The sequence below is a fragment of the Perognathus longimembris genome, chromosome 8 (assembly GCF_023159225.1).
Source record: "Perognathus longimembris pacificus isolate PPM17 chromosome 8, ASM2315922v1, whole genome shotgun sequence".
Classification (NCBI taxonomy): domain Eukaryota; kingdom Metazoa; phylum Chordata; class Mammalia; order Rodentia; family Heteromyidae; genus Perognathus; species Perognathus longimembris.
The window spans coordinates 61,205,212-61,218,064 of record NC_063168.1 but is presented as its reverse complement, the minus strand read 5'-3'; the positions used below and the strand labels follow the sequence as shown (position 1 = coordinate 61,218,064).

Here is a 12,853-nt window from a genome sequence, read left to right as displayed (position 1 = left end):
TTAAGAAATGCCTATTTTGATCTAGCATCCAGTCTTAAACAGACTACTGCTAACTACTATTAACTAAGGGAGAAGAGCAAGTAATACATGTTTATGTTGGTTATATTTACATCTAAAAGTTAATAGCTATTCCCTCTAACAAAAAAATGTTATTTTAGGACTGAGAATATTACCTTGGTGGTAGAGCATTTGCCTAGTATGCTCAATGTTTGCCCAGATTATATGTAGTCACATTTTAGGGGAAACATAGCACTTATTGCTAAGTGATAGCCTTAGATCATTTTTTTTAAATATTGATTTCTTCTAGGAGTTGAAATGATGTTTGAGAGTAAGAGCAGTCCAGCAAACAGCAAATAATAAGCATCTACTTTCACTATGCTTTGGAATTAAAGAGACAAAATTAGGAGACACTCCCCTATTCCTACCCCTGGTCTTATAATATTTTTTTTTTGGTTTGGTGTGTACTGGTCCTGGGGCTTAAACTCAGGGACTTGTGCTCTTACTTGGCTTTTTTGCTCAAGGCTAGTGCTCTACTAATTGAGCCACGCCTGCTTCCAGATTTTTTTTTCTGGTTAATTGCAGATAAGAGTCTCATAGCCTTTACTGCCCAGGATGGATTTGAACTGGGATCCTCAGCTCTCAGCCTCCTCAGCTAATACAATTGCAATAATCTCTGATATAATCATGGAACTATTGTAAGTCTAGTAAACTAGAATCAGATAACGATTGTGTCTTTCACATCTGTGTCCTTGTTAGGACACTTTGTGGGCCAGAAGTATGAAGATGACTTAAATACCTCTTCTCTGCATGGAAGGTTGATTCTGCATATTGTGTTGCTTCTCTCCTGAGAAATACAGGGTTCTGTGTTATTTCTTGCTATACATGTTGTACTTTTTTTTTCTCCAGTCCTGGGCTTGAACTCAGGGCCTGAGCACTGTCCCTGTCTTCTTTTTGCTCAAGCCTAGCACTCTACCACTTGAGCCACAGCACCACTTCTGGCCATTTTCTATACATGTGGTGCTGAGGAATCGAACCTAGGGCTTCATAAATAGGAGGCAAGCACTCTTGCCACTAGGCCATATTCCCAGCCCCCCATGTTGTACTTTTGTACTAATTTTATGTTTCTTCACTTGGCTGGAGGAGTTAGCTTTAATTCAGTCATTAGGATCGCATGGCTCTGAAATGACTAGGCATATTCTAACTGGGATGCTTAACAAGGTATCACATTAGGGCATTATGAACAAAACCAGAAACTGATTTGCTACACTTTTTTTTCTTTTTTGGCATTTTTTTAGTGACTTCAAGCTTTTCAGTGTAAAAGTTACAGATTCCTCTGCCAAAATACACCATTTTCCCTGGTCATATGCCTAAGTCCCTCTCTAAGACACAGAAGTTGCTCTCAAGGATAGGAAAGCTTCCTCGTGGGGAAAAGTGCTTGGTGATCAAAAGGAAATGTAGTACCTGCCTTACAGTTCTGGCCACTAGGTGGTGACCAAATTCTTGGTGCACGATATGGCTCACTGCATTGCTCGACTGCCAGGTTGAAGGCTACCTGGGGAGCCTCTGTATCCCCTTCTCGACTTTATTAATTGAACATTGTGGTTCTGATCCTTTATCTTACCACTGTAGACCCAGCATGGTCATGACCACTGGATAGGCCAAAAGTTCATGTCTTCTGGCAGGTAACCCAGGGCACATAATGGACATCTGGAGAATTGTGCTTGTCTGAGTTAGGGATTGCTTCCAGGATACCCCAGGAGTTGAGCCCTAATCTTCACAGGTAGGAGCTGTCCAACATTTCAGCAAACATTTATATCTGCACATTTGGAAGACATTCAGTGATGCTCTTGACTGTTGTGTGCCATATTTTAAGGAAACTGTTGCAGTACAGGATCACAGCCTCTCAGGTCTTTAAATATAACAACTTAATGATCAGCTTTTCATAAGGTCACTGAGCCCTGAGAAAATTTACTTACATTTCTGTTTGCAGACATATTTGTATCAAAAGACCAATTTAATGTAGCAAGCAATATACTTCTTCCCAACATCATAGTGCCTTGAAAATAGGAAGAGTAAGCAGAGCTTGTTTTGTGAGCATGAAATCCGGACAAATAGAGCTGGAAGATGTTAGGAAATCATGTGTTATCCACATCATGGTCAGTCATGCTTAATTAATTCTCCTCTGTCAACTGGATGAGACGTTGTCCTGGTAACCAGAATACAAATCCTAGTTAAAAAGGACACCATTCCTAGATATAATCAAAATTGTAGTAACATAGTTTTACTCTTCAACTACTTTTTCTAGTTTCCACAATAACTACTACTTCTGTTTAAAGTTGCCACAACAACCAGATCCTACAGCACACTATATGATAGGTCTCCAAGTCTGTAGCTTATTCTACAGAGATACATTTTAAATCAGCAATGCCTGATAACTTCTAGGAAGACCATATTACTCATCTGCAATATCTCCAAACCACATTATTTCTCCTGTTAGGTGGATTATGTAGATTAACAGGAGATTCTTGTTAACAGGGAACAGTAATCATTCTGTTAGGATCAGTTAATACATATTTTACCTTTCCAAGCAAGATGGTCTTAGTACATACTCCATTCTGAGCTGGGTAACAGTGGTTTGTGCCTGTAATCTTAGCTACTACAATCTGGAAGATCACAGTTTGAAGCTAGCTTAGGCTCAAAAGTCCTCAAGAGGGGCTGGGGATATAGCCTAGTGGCAAGAGTGCCTGCCTCGGATACACGAGGCCCTAGGTTCGATTCCCCAGCACCACATATACGTTTGAAAACGTCCAGAAGTGGCGCTGTGGCTCAAGTGGCAGAGTGCTAGCCTTGAGCGGGAAGAAGCCAGGGACAGTGCTCAGGCCCTGAGTCCAAGGCCCAGGACTGGCCAAAAAAAAAAAAAAAAAAAAAAAAAAAAGTCCTCAAGAGTCTATCTCCAATTAAAAAAAAAATCCTTGCTGGAGGTGTGGTCCAAGTGATATAGCACCAGCTATGCACAAGCAAACCTAGAAAGCAAGCAAGCCAAGTGAGCACAAGACCAAGTTCTAACCACATTATTGGCAGTGGGAGAGTGCTGCTCATATGACAGCAGTTGTAGACAGTATGTAAACTAATGGGTATGGATGTTTTTCCAATAAAATATTTTACTAAAAAAGCAAATGGAAGCTGGGCACCAGTGGCTCATGCCTGTAATCCTAGCTACTCAGGAGGCTGAGTTCTGAGGATCACAGTTCAAAGCCAGGGGCAGGAAAGCCCTTGAGACTCTTATCCCCAACTAACCACTAGAAAACCAGAAATGGCACTGTGGCTCAAGTGATAGAGGGCTAGTGTTGAGCTGAAGAGCTCAGGGACAGTGCCCAGGCCGAGTTCAAGCCCCAGGACCGACAAAAAAAAAAAGGCAAATAGAGCTATAGCTTATACTTTGCTGGCCCCCACTATGAAACATAGTCAGAGGGGGCTCTCTCCTGTCCTTCCTTGGCTTTGCCACTGTCTCCCCTGATCTTAACTATTTATGTGATGCTTAAGTCTTCAAACTGGATTCCACTCTCCCCTAAAGGACCTTAGAGAAATGTCTTATTCAAGACTGAGTCTGTAAACTAAAGGTGGCTCAGGTGGTAGAGCACCTGCCTCAAAAGTATGAGGCCTTGAGTTTAATAAACGAGAGTTGAGAGTATAACAAGACCTAAGAGGATAGCTAAGAGGATAGAGGAAAAACTTGAACCTGCTGCTAATGTGCAAAGGCGTTGGGGTGGGGGGGGGGTGGTGGAGGGATGGAAATACTGGACACAATCTGTAACAGAGAAAAAGCTGAGAAGACAATATCAGTAGCTTCTGGGGACAATCAATCACATTCAATTGATATTGTGACATGTTGTAATTTCCTGGGGAAGTAGTAATAAGAGTAAATTATCCCTGAGCATCACCACTGTGTGATGTGAGCAGTTAGTCACTATGCATGCTCCTCATCAAATGAGGATTCAGCCATGGGCCCGAGGAAGACTCCCTGGACTGAAGTCTCTGGCCAGATCATCTCTGCATGCACAGGTGCTAAAATATTCATGAAATCTATGTGAGCAGAGGAGTGAGTGGTGATCTAGGCTGAATGTGGGCACGTAGGCACTCTAGAAGTCTGATGCCAGGAGGAAAATGACAAGGATTCTAGTTTAGTGGACCTTTACATAAGTCACCCCCAGAGTACCTGGAAGGACTCTGGATTCTTTGAGCTCTTTCCTGGGGATGTGGTTTTATGCTTCTTTGTCCATTAATACCACCACTAGAGAAGAGTAAGGAAAAGAAACTAATATCTATGAGGCATCTGTTGTGAATCCAGCTGAAGCCACAACATGGCAACTTGTTCTGTCACCTACTACCAAACTCTCAGTTCACAGTGAAGGACTCTACCAAAATCCCTCCTTCCCCAACATAATCTCCACAAAGTCAATTCTGTACACTTCAACAATCATAGTCCTCTCTCCTCCTTACCAAATCATGTTATTCCTGACACAGCAAAGACTTTCCAAAATTCCAACAGTCAAGATTGTATTAAGAATCCATGGCCTAAGCTGAGCACCAGTGGCTCAACCTGTAATCTTAGCTATTTAGGGATCTAAGATTTGAGGATCATGGTTTGAAGCCAGCCAGGGCAAAAAAGTCCATGAGACTCATATCTCCAATTAACCACCATAAAGGCAGATATGAAGTTATACCACTTAAGTGGTAGAACATTAGTCTTGAATAAAAAAGCTCAGAGACCCAGCACCCAGCCCCTGAGTTCAAGCCCTAAGATTAATACACACACACACACACACCTACACCTCATGGTCTATAACCATCACTAATCTGAATTGATCAGTGTTAGGTTCAGTGTGAGTGTACCTTGGGTGAGCTTTTACCTTCATGACAGTCTGGTGACAGATGTTTTTAGGTTGCTAGCAAAGGTGAGCGTGCTTCCTGTGTTGACTATTTATACCTATTTTCCATGAAGTGTGACAGAGAATCTCTGTGCCTCTGAGCCATACCCATAGTGATGCCCAAAAGCACATTTTTTTATGGTGTGAACCTCAAGACTAGGAAGGCCACCATTCCCCAGAGCATGGAAGATCACGAGATGCAGAGCTGAAGCGGGGCCTTTGGGAGTCTTTTCCATCACATTTTCATGCATGGCACTGCCTGTCCATGTGGCTAAATGTGTGCCAATATATTTCTTAGGAAATTCATCACAAGGCTATTTATTTTGGCAACACAATTAACATTTGCCTTTGAATTCTTGATTTTCTCTACTTACCTAAGTCATTTTCCCTTTCTTAACTTTGTTTTATCTCACCCCAGTCTTTTAGACAAAAACATAAGGGAGGAATATCCTAGATAATATCTAGCTTTGTCTTTGCTTCCTGGGAATGTGGGCTTTCTCCATTGTTACCAAACTTCTACCTTTTCTATCTCAAATTGCATTTCAGCATAGCTGGAGTATGGCAACATTATTCTGCTTTCAGATTTCATCTCAGGTGAAATCTTCAAAACCTTTATAAAAGGATGTTTTCTAACATTGCAGGATAATTTACATTACATAATAAATTATATAAACTATCAAGGACTCACTTTGAAAAAGGTAAATGTCATGGATATAGGTCAGTACAGACTTATCCCTGCATCCTAGAGCCTCAGTAGAAGCTGTGAATGCTGAGAATTCATCAGGATTTCTAGATATCTATTAAACTTCTGGCTTTTCTGGGCAGTTTATTGGAGAAAAGAGCCTCATAGACTTTCCAACCTGGGATGGCTTCAAACTACAATCTTCAGATTTCAGCCTCCCAAGTAGCTAGAATTACAGGTGTGGGCCACCAGCACCCAGCCAAGTAGTGGTTTTATCTGTGTTCTTTATACCCCAAGCAGGTTTGCAGGTCTCAGAAGACAGAAAGGTTTAGAGTGATCTATCCCAGGGCCTGATCCTGTGAACAAAGCAAGAGGAACCTGGGAAAGCTTCCACGAGGTTTATTGTAATCACCAAAAACTGGAAACAAGCTTGAAGTCCTTCAGTGAGTGAATGCATAAACTGGTACTTCCAGCTACCTACCATTAATTGGAATACTACTCAGTAGTGAAAAACATCAACTATTAATCCCTGCAATAATTCAGCTGAAAGTCAAAGCATTGGGCTAGGAGGGAAAAATCCAAACACAAAAGGTTATTTTATGGTTCTATTTATACAACATTCATAAAATGAGAAAATTATAATGATGAAGAACAGATCTGTGGTTGCCAGAGGTAGTTGAAAGGGAGGCTTTGTTGTCGTTGTTGTTTTGGGTGTTTTGTTTGTTTGGTGCTGGTATCAGGACCTCACTGTAACTAAGGTTTTTCTGGCTTGAGGTTGATGCTTTACCACTTGAAAAACACCTCAATTCCTGGCTTTTTGTTAATTGAAAATAAGAGTCTTGTAGAGTTGTCTCCCTAGGCTGGCTTTAAATCTCCTCAATCCTCAGATTGAGCCACTAACACCTGGTTTTGAGGGAATTTGAGGCTAGAGAACAGTTTGGCTTCCTGGTGGAGTGGTGATAACTTGTGATAACTTCATAGAAAGTGATGAAAAACAAGTAAGGTCTGTACTTTAATAAGATGCCATTGTCAATTTCCTGATTTTAATAATCTTTGCATGTTATGAGGGAAGCTAGGAAACAATACATGGGAATTCTCTTCTGTTTGAACTGTGAGTCTAAAATTATTTCAAAATTAAAAGTTCACTGGGGGAGAATAAAGGAAGGGGTGACACTGACCAAGAAGCATTGTATTTATAACCTGACTTATGGAATGATCACCTCTTCCCATAACTACGTAATAATAACAAAAAATAAAAGTTAGGGGCTGGGGATATAGCCTAGTGGCAAGAGTGCCTGCCTCGGATACACGAGGCCCTAGGTTCGATTCCCCAGCACCACATATACAGAAAACGGCCAGAAGCGGCGCTGTGGCTCAAGTGGCAGAGTGCTAGCCTTGAGCGGGAAGAAGCCAGGGACAGTGCTCAGGCCCTGAGTCCAAAGCCCAGGACTGGCCAAAAAATAAAAATAAAAAAATAAAAAAATAAATAAAAGTTAGAAAAACTTTAGAAGGATGCATGCTAGAGGTGTGGCTCAAGCACTAGATTCCCTGCATGGCAAGCACGAGGCCTTGAGGCAAACCCCAGCACCACCAAAACAATAAAATAGAGCCTTTTGAAAGTTATTTACTGCATGCTGTTTATAAGTGCTATAATTTTACTTATTATAACTTTGATTTGGAAATTAGGTTGTTATTTTTCCTATAGTATTTTGACCAATATTTTATATTATTATAAATATACTATACACATGAGAATCAATCCTTTGGTGGATTTCTTCCTAGGATAAAAGCAGTCCAGTAGTCCTTGGCCCAGGTCTAGGGAACTCAAAGTGATAAGCCTTTGTCTACCTTTCTTGCAATGCCTCCTTCCCACAACAGGTGTTCTGGGTGAACTGTTGCAGACCTCCCCTCCTCCTCATAGATGTTTCTCTAACCCTTGGGCCTCAATTCAAACTCTGCCTCTTCTGTGAGGTCTTCCTTGACCCAAGCAGAAGCATGGTTCCAGCAGTACCTGGGAGTGGATCATTGTATGTGTCCCTTTGGTAATTTTGTTCAGTTGTTCAGTTGAACAGTTCCCACTGTTCTTGGGTTCCTGCAGGGCCAGGATGGGTCTCATTCTCTCCTGTGGACCCCAAACCTGCCACAGTGCCTGGAAGTCAGCATTGTGGGAGAGGCGTACCTAATCCATAAATGGTGATGGGTGAGTGACTAAATGGATCAGAGCCTCTGCACAGTCCTTGGTAATCAATTTTGTTTACTCCTACTTGTCCTAATACAACAAATTTCTATAAAACTAAAGGTCAGAAGAAACTCTGATTAGCTATAGCTAAACAGAACAAGTGAATATTTAAGACAGCATTTTCCAAATACTCAGCTTAGCTAAGACTTTGTTTGTTTTGCCAGTCCTGGAGCTTGAACTCAGGACATGAGCACTGTCCCTGGCTTCTTTTTGCTCAAGGCTAGCACTCTACCACTTGAGCCACAGCGCCACTTGTGGTGCTGAGGAATCAAACCCAGGGCTTCATGTATACAAGGCAAGCACTGTACCACTAGGCCATATTCCCAGCCCTAGCTAAGACTTTATTAAATTATCATTTTCCCTGTTTCTTCTTTTCACATTTGATGTAGTGGTTTAAGCAGCTGAGGGAGATCATAAGATTGTACCCCTGAGCTTCCTTGCATAGATAAAAAAAGAAGTAGAACTTACTTAGGGTGGGTAGGCAGTGGACTCAAAGTGAATGGGGGATGTAAAGCTGAAGAGCTCAAGCATGTATTTTAGTCTGTCTCTTCAAATTTTAACTAAAGGAATCAACATGCTTACTGCCGTGCAGGAAACCACTGAAACTTTGCAGCAGGCACATGGCCTGATGACACTCCTGATTTCTCAGCACCCTTAGGAGCAAATGATCTAGGACTCCCTAATTGTCTACAGGTCTAGCGTCTGTCCCCACACTCCAACAAAATAACTTGGCATTTCAATATGCCCTTATTGCACAATCCAATGCCCATTTCTCCATCTAAGGTCTGGTAGCATCATTAACAAGGCAAATGTCCTCCTATGGATCCTGGCCCTTCCCTTGGCTGCCTGGACCTCACCCACCTCTCTCCATCTTCTCTCCTTTGATCATGTGCCCTAACATTCCTCTAAGACTTAGTCACAGGTCTCATATTCACTTTTTCAAATAACAGTAATAGTAAACATGTTCCCCATGTCCCCAATTGTGCATTTTCTCTTTACCACTGACATCCTGACATCTTTGCAAGCCTAAGGTAGGTGCCAGATACCCTGATAAGCCCCCTACCTGCTGAGCTCCCAGTCCTTCTTTACATACTACTGTGAAAGCCAAAGGTGTGTGCCCTGTCAAATACTTCTGGTTTTATGATTCCTTATTTTATGGGAGATGTTTAATCTTTTCAATCAAACAAAGGCTCCTTAAAGATAAGACACCCAGGCCTTAAAATAGCCCTATGGCTTTAGAGTACCCCACAGACTATTTAGTATGTGTGTCAGTGGTCAGCAGACACTTCCAGTTGGTTAAGGCAACCATGCAGCAATTTCAAAAGAAATATAACCCATCAGTGGCTCATGGCAGTAATCCTACTCAGGAGGTTGAGATCTGAGGATTGTGGTACAAAGCCAGCCCTGGAAGAAAACTCATTTCCAATTACCAGCAAAAAGTTGGAAGTGGGCATTTTCTGCAGCCATGGCTGATGACGGAAAAAAAAAAACCTGACCTGCTAAAAGTCAGAGGGAACCATTTCCTCAGCACTGCCCAGTGGGAGCCTGGTCCAGAGACTGGAATGCAGCTCCCTCCTGAAAAGTAGATGCTAGGCCAGGACTTAGGTAGGGACAATTTCTCTGCAACACCCAGTAGGAGGCTTCCCCCTCCTGGGCTCATACCTGATGCAGAGACTGAATGCAACTCCCTACCATGCAGAAAGTTGATGCCAGTCCAGGAATCAAGGACGATGTCCCCATAATGCAGAGTGAGAATCTGCCTCCTCTAGGACTCAAACAAGGTCCAAGCACTTCCTGTCCCTTGGAAATAAATGCTAGTCCAGGACTTAGACCAGGATGACCTCCCCACTACCACTAGTGGAGATCCGCCTACTCCAGACACAGGTCCTGGCAGGACACTAGACTGCTGTGCAGGCACCACACCACATCATGGGAACCTGCAATGGGCCTAAACCTAGGCCTAGACACCAGACCGTCTACCCCACCACTGAGTCCTAACAACTGGCCAGGACCCATTATACTGTTTCTACCTCCTGAGCTGAAAGCTGCCAAGTGCAAAGTCCAACAGAGATCCATCCAGTGAATCACACCTCACCACCACTGAATGACCTCATCAGTCCCTGAACCCACATGCATAAATCACAATGAAAAATTACAAAATTCATGAACAATCAAGACAACAAACCAAATTAAAAAACCAACAACAATCCAGGGAAGGACCCTTGTGAGAGTGAAGAAGAAATAGAGGAGAAAAGGATGATTAAAGCAATGATGATAGAATTAGCCTATGAAATAACAGGGCATGCCCAAAAACAAAGAGAAGAATACAAGGAAGAAATGACCAGGAGTATACAGGTCACCCAAAAAGACATGGAGAGAAAGAAACACTCTACACTTCATTAAAAGATGAAATACCCTGAGAACTGATCTCAACAAAGAGCTTGGAAGCATGAAAATCTCAATTTCCCTATTACAAATCACACTTGAAAGCTTAGGCAATAGACTGAGAAGAATAGGAAATAGGGTATCAGGAGTTGAGGATACAACAGAGGAATTAGAACCAAAAAAAAAAATCAAAGGCATGGATAAAACACTCAGAACAGAGCTAGGGAAATCCAAGAATTGGCAGGTTCAGCCAAACAATCAAATCTACAAATAGTCGGGATAGATGAGGAATTCAAAACTAAAGTCACTGAAAACAAAATTATAACAGAAAACATCCCAAACTTTCGAGAGAATCTCATTAACCTAGGAGAGCCATAAAACACTCCTAGAAGTCAGGATCCAAGAAGAAATATTTCTAGATACATCATAGTGAAAATCGGGACTTAAGGAATTAATTTATTTTTAATTTTTGTCAGTCATGGGACTTGAACTCTGGGCCTGGGCACTGTCCTTGAGCTCTTCAGCTCAACATAAGCACTCTACCACTTAAGCCACAGCTCCACCTCTGGTGGTTAATTAGAGATAAGAGTCTCATAGACTTTCCTGGCCGGGCTGACTTTGAACCTCGGTCCTCAGATCTCAGCCTCCTGAGTAGCTAGGATTACAGGCGTGAGCCACCAGTGCCCGGCTAAGAATTAATTTTAAATGTAGCAAAATCAAAGAAGAAATTATATTACGATGGGAAGATCAGAATTACTACATATCTCTCCACACAAACTCTGAGTGCAAGGAGAGGCTAGAAGGTATAATTCAAGCCCTAAAGGTCAACAACTGCCATCCTAAATTGGTTTGTCTAGAGACACTACCATTCACAATTGACAGCAATCTAAAACCATCCATTACAAACAAAAGTTAAAGTAATTCATGAACACTAAACCTGTATTCTGAAGAATACTAAAAGGAAGCATACAATCTGAAGAAAACAGTCAGGGAACTATAACATTGGACAAAAATCACTAGAAGACTGGTTTACTAAACACAGGAAGAGGAAAGAAGCAGCCTATAGGAAAACAAGAAAAGCTTTCAGGTTTACTAGGACCTATTTATTAGTCACCTGGGTAGGTCTGCTAAAAGGGATTAATTTTTAGCAATGAGAAGTAGTTCTCTTCATTATGGGCCTAGATTTTCCTTTAGCCTTTGAGTTATGGTCAGCTAGAACAATCTACCCAGGACTGTCCCAAGGATAGCTCTTCTGAACAGTGACTACAGGGGTGTGGCTGTATTACCCAGGCCAAAGGGAACTCTGTAAAGAGTCAGATAGTATTTAGCAGAATATACCAGGACACGGTGTCTGGGAATGCAATAAGGCTCAGGATCTTGGGAGGAGCAATATAACTTGAACGCATTATAAGAACAGAACCCTGGAGAAGCTCTACCTAACCCTACAATTGTCCATGCTGGATCTGCTGCAGTGGGTACATATTGTCCCAGACAACCCTGGAACTACCCTCGGGCTTCTCTCTACTTTGACTGCTTCAGCCTTAAGCCTCTCTATGAGTCAAGTCCTTGGTTGGCCATTAGAAGAAGGTGATTGGCTGAGTGGCCAGGGCTTTGTGACCCGCTACCAGGGCTCTTCCAGGCCCTCAGAACTCTCCATCCCTGCCTGTATGTATTGCCTCCACACATTTCCAGGACAGCCTGGATGTGTGAGCCAAAGGGGAAAGGGGTAGCGATTTTGCAGAGTTTCCAAACAGGTGACTTCAGCCCTCCTGGGCCTGGGCAGGCAGGGGTAGCCCAGTGAAGATGGGCATAGCTCCACACTGGGAGCAGAAACATTTTGGCAGACTCCACAGAGTTCACTCTCCTCTGGTCCCACAGCATCTGTCCCAGTTTTCCTGGCAGGTATGATGGCATCTATAAAGGAGACATATGGGAAATCTGCAGCTGGGGAGGGCTGGTGGTTAGATGCCTCACTTCAGAAAACCCAGGTGGCTGTCCCTATACCCAGGGGCAGAGAAAAATGCATTTCTACAGACTGTCTTCCTTCTGAACTGGCCTTTCTATGGTCTCAGAATCCCAAAACTGGCTGTGTGCTAGGAGCCTCAAATAGGTGCCTTTGGGTTCTCACTGTTGGATAGTAATGCTGATAACACGTGGCAAACCCTGGGTACCAGGCTCTGTGCTCAGGGCTTTGTATATGTAGTTTGCTTGGTTTTTAAAACATGTATATGAGGTGAGAGCTGTCACTGTCCCCATTATTTAGATGTGGAATCCAAGTCCTAAAATCAAACAGGACATGGCAGGACTAGAATTTGCACTCGGGATTCTCAAAGCATAGACTTTGGAGCTAGCTGATTGCATACCAGTCACTATCTATAGGAATGGAAAATGTGTGTCTTTCATAGGCATCCTGGGCAGAGATGAGATCTGCAAGGAATTTTCTAGAGACCATCATAACAGGACTGAACACAGGGTAAAAAGATCACTGAAGCCACATACCAGTGGCTTATGCCTATAATTCTAACTATTCAGGACTTTGAGATATGAGAATAGTGGTTCAAAGCCACCCTGGGGAGACAAATCCAAGACACTCATCTCCAATTAACCATCAAAAAGCTG

General features: G+C 42.5%; 1 protein-coding gene across 3 annotated transcripts in view; it reads left to right on the top strand.

Moving 5' to 3' along the window:
* Mapre3 (microtubule associated protein RP/EB family member 3) overlaps positions 1-12,853 on the top strand; it is a 47,688-nt gene that overhangs the window by 24,249 nt on the left and 10,586 nt on the right. The window contains exon 1 of one of the 3 annotated variants that reach the window (XM_048353277.1): positions 7,673-7,850. The exons of the other annotated variants lie outside the window; for them this stretch is intronic. The gene's annotated coding sequence lies outside the window, so the exon portion shown is untranslated. Of the gene's footprint in view, positions 1-7,672; positions 7,851-12,853 lie in introns of those variants that run through there. 3 annotated transcript variants of the gene reach the window in all.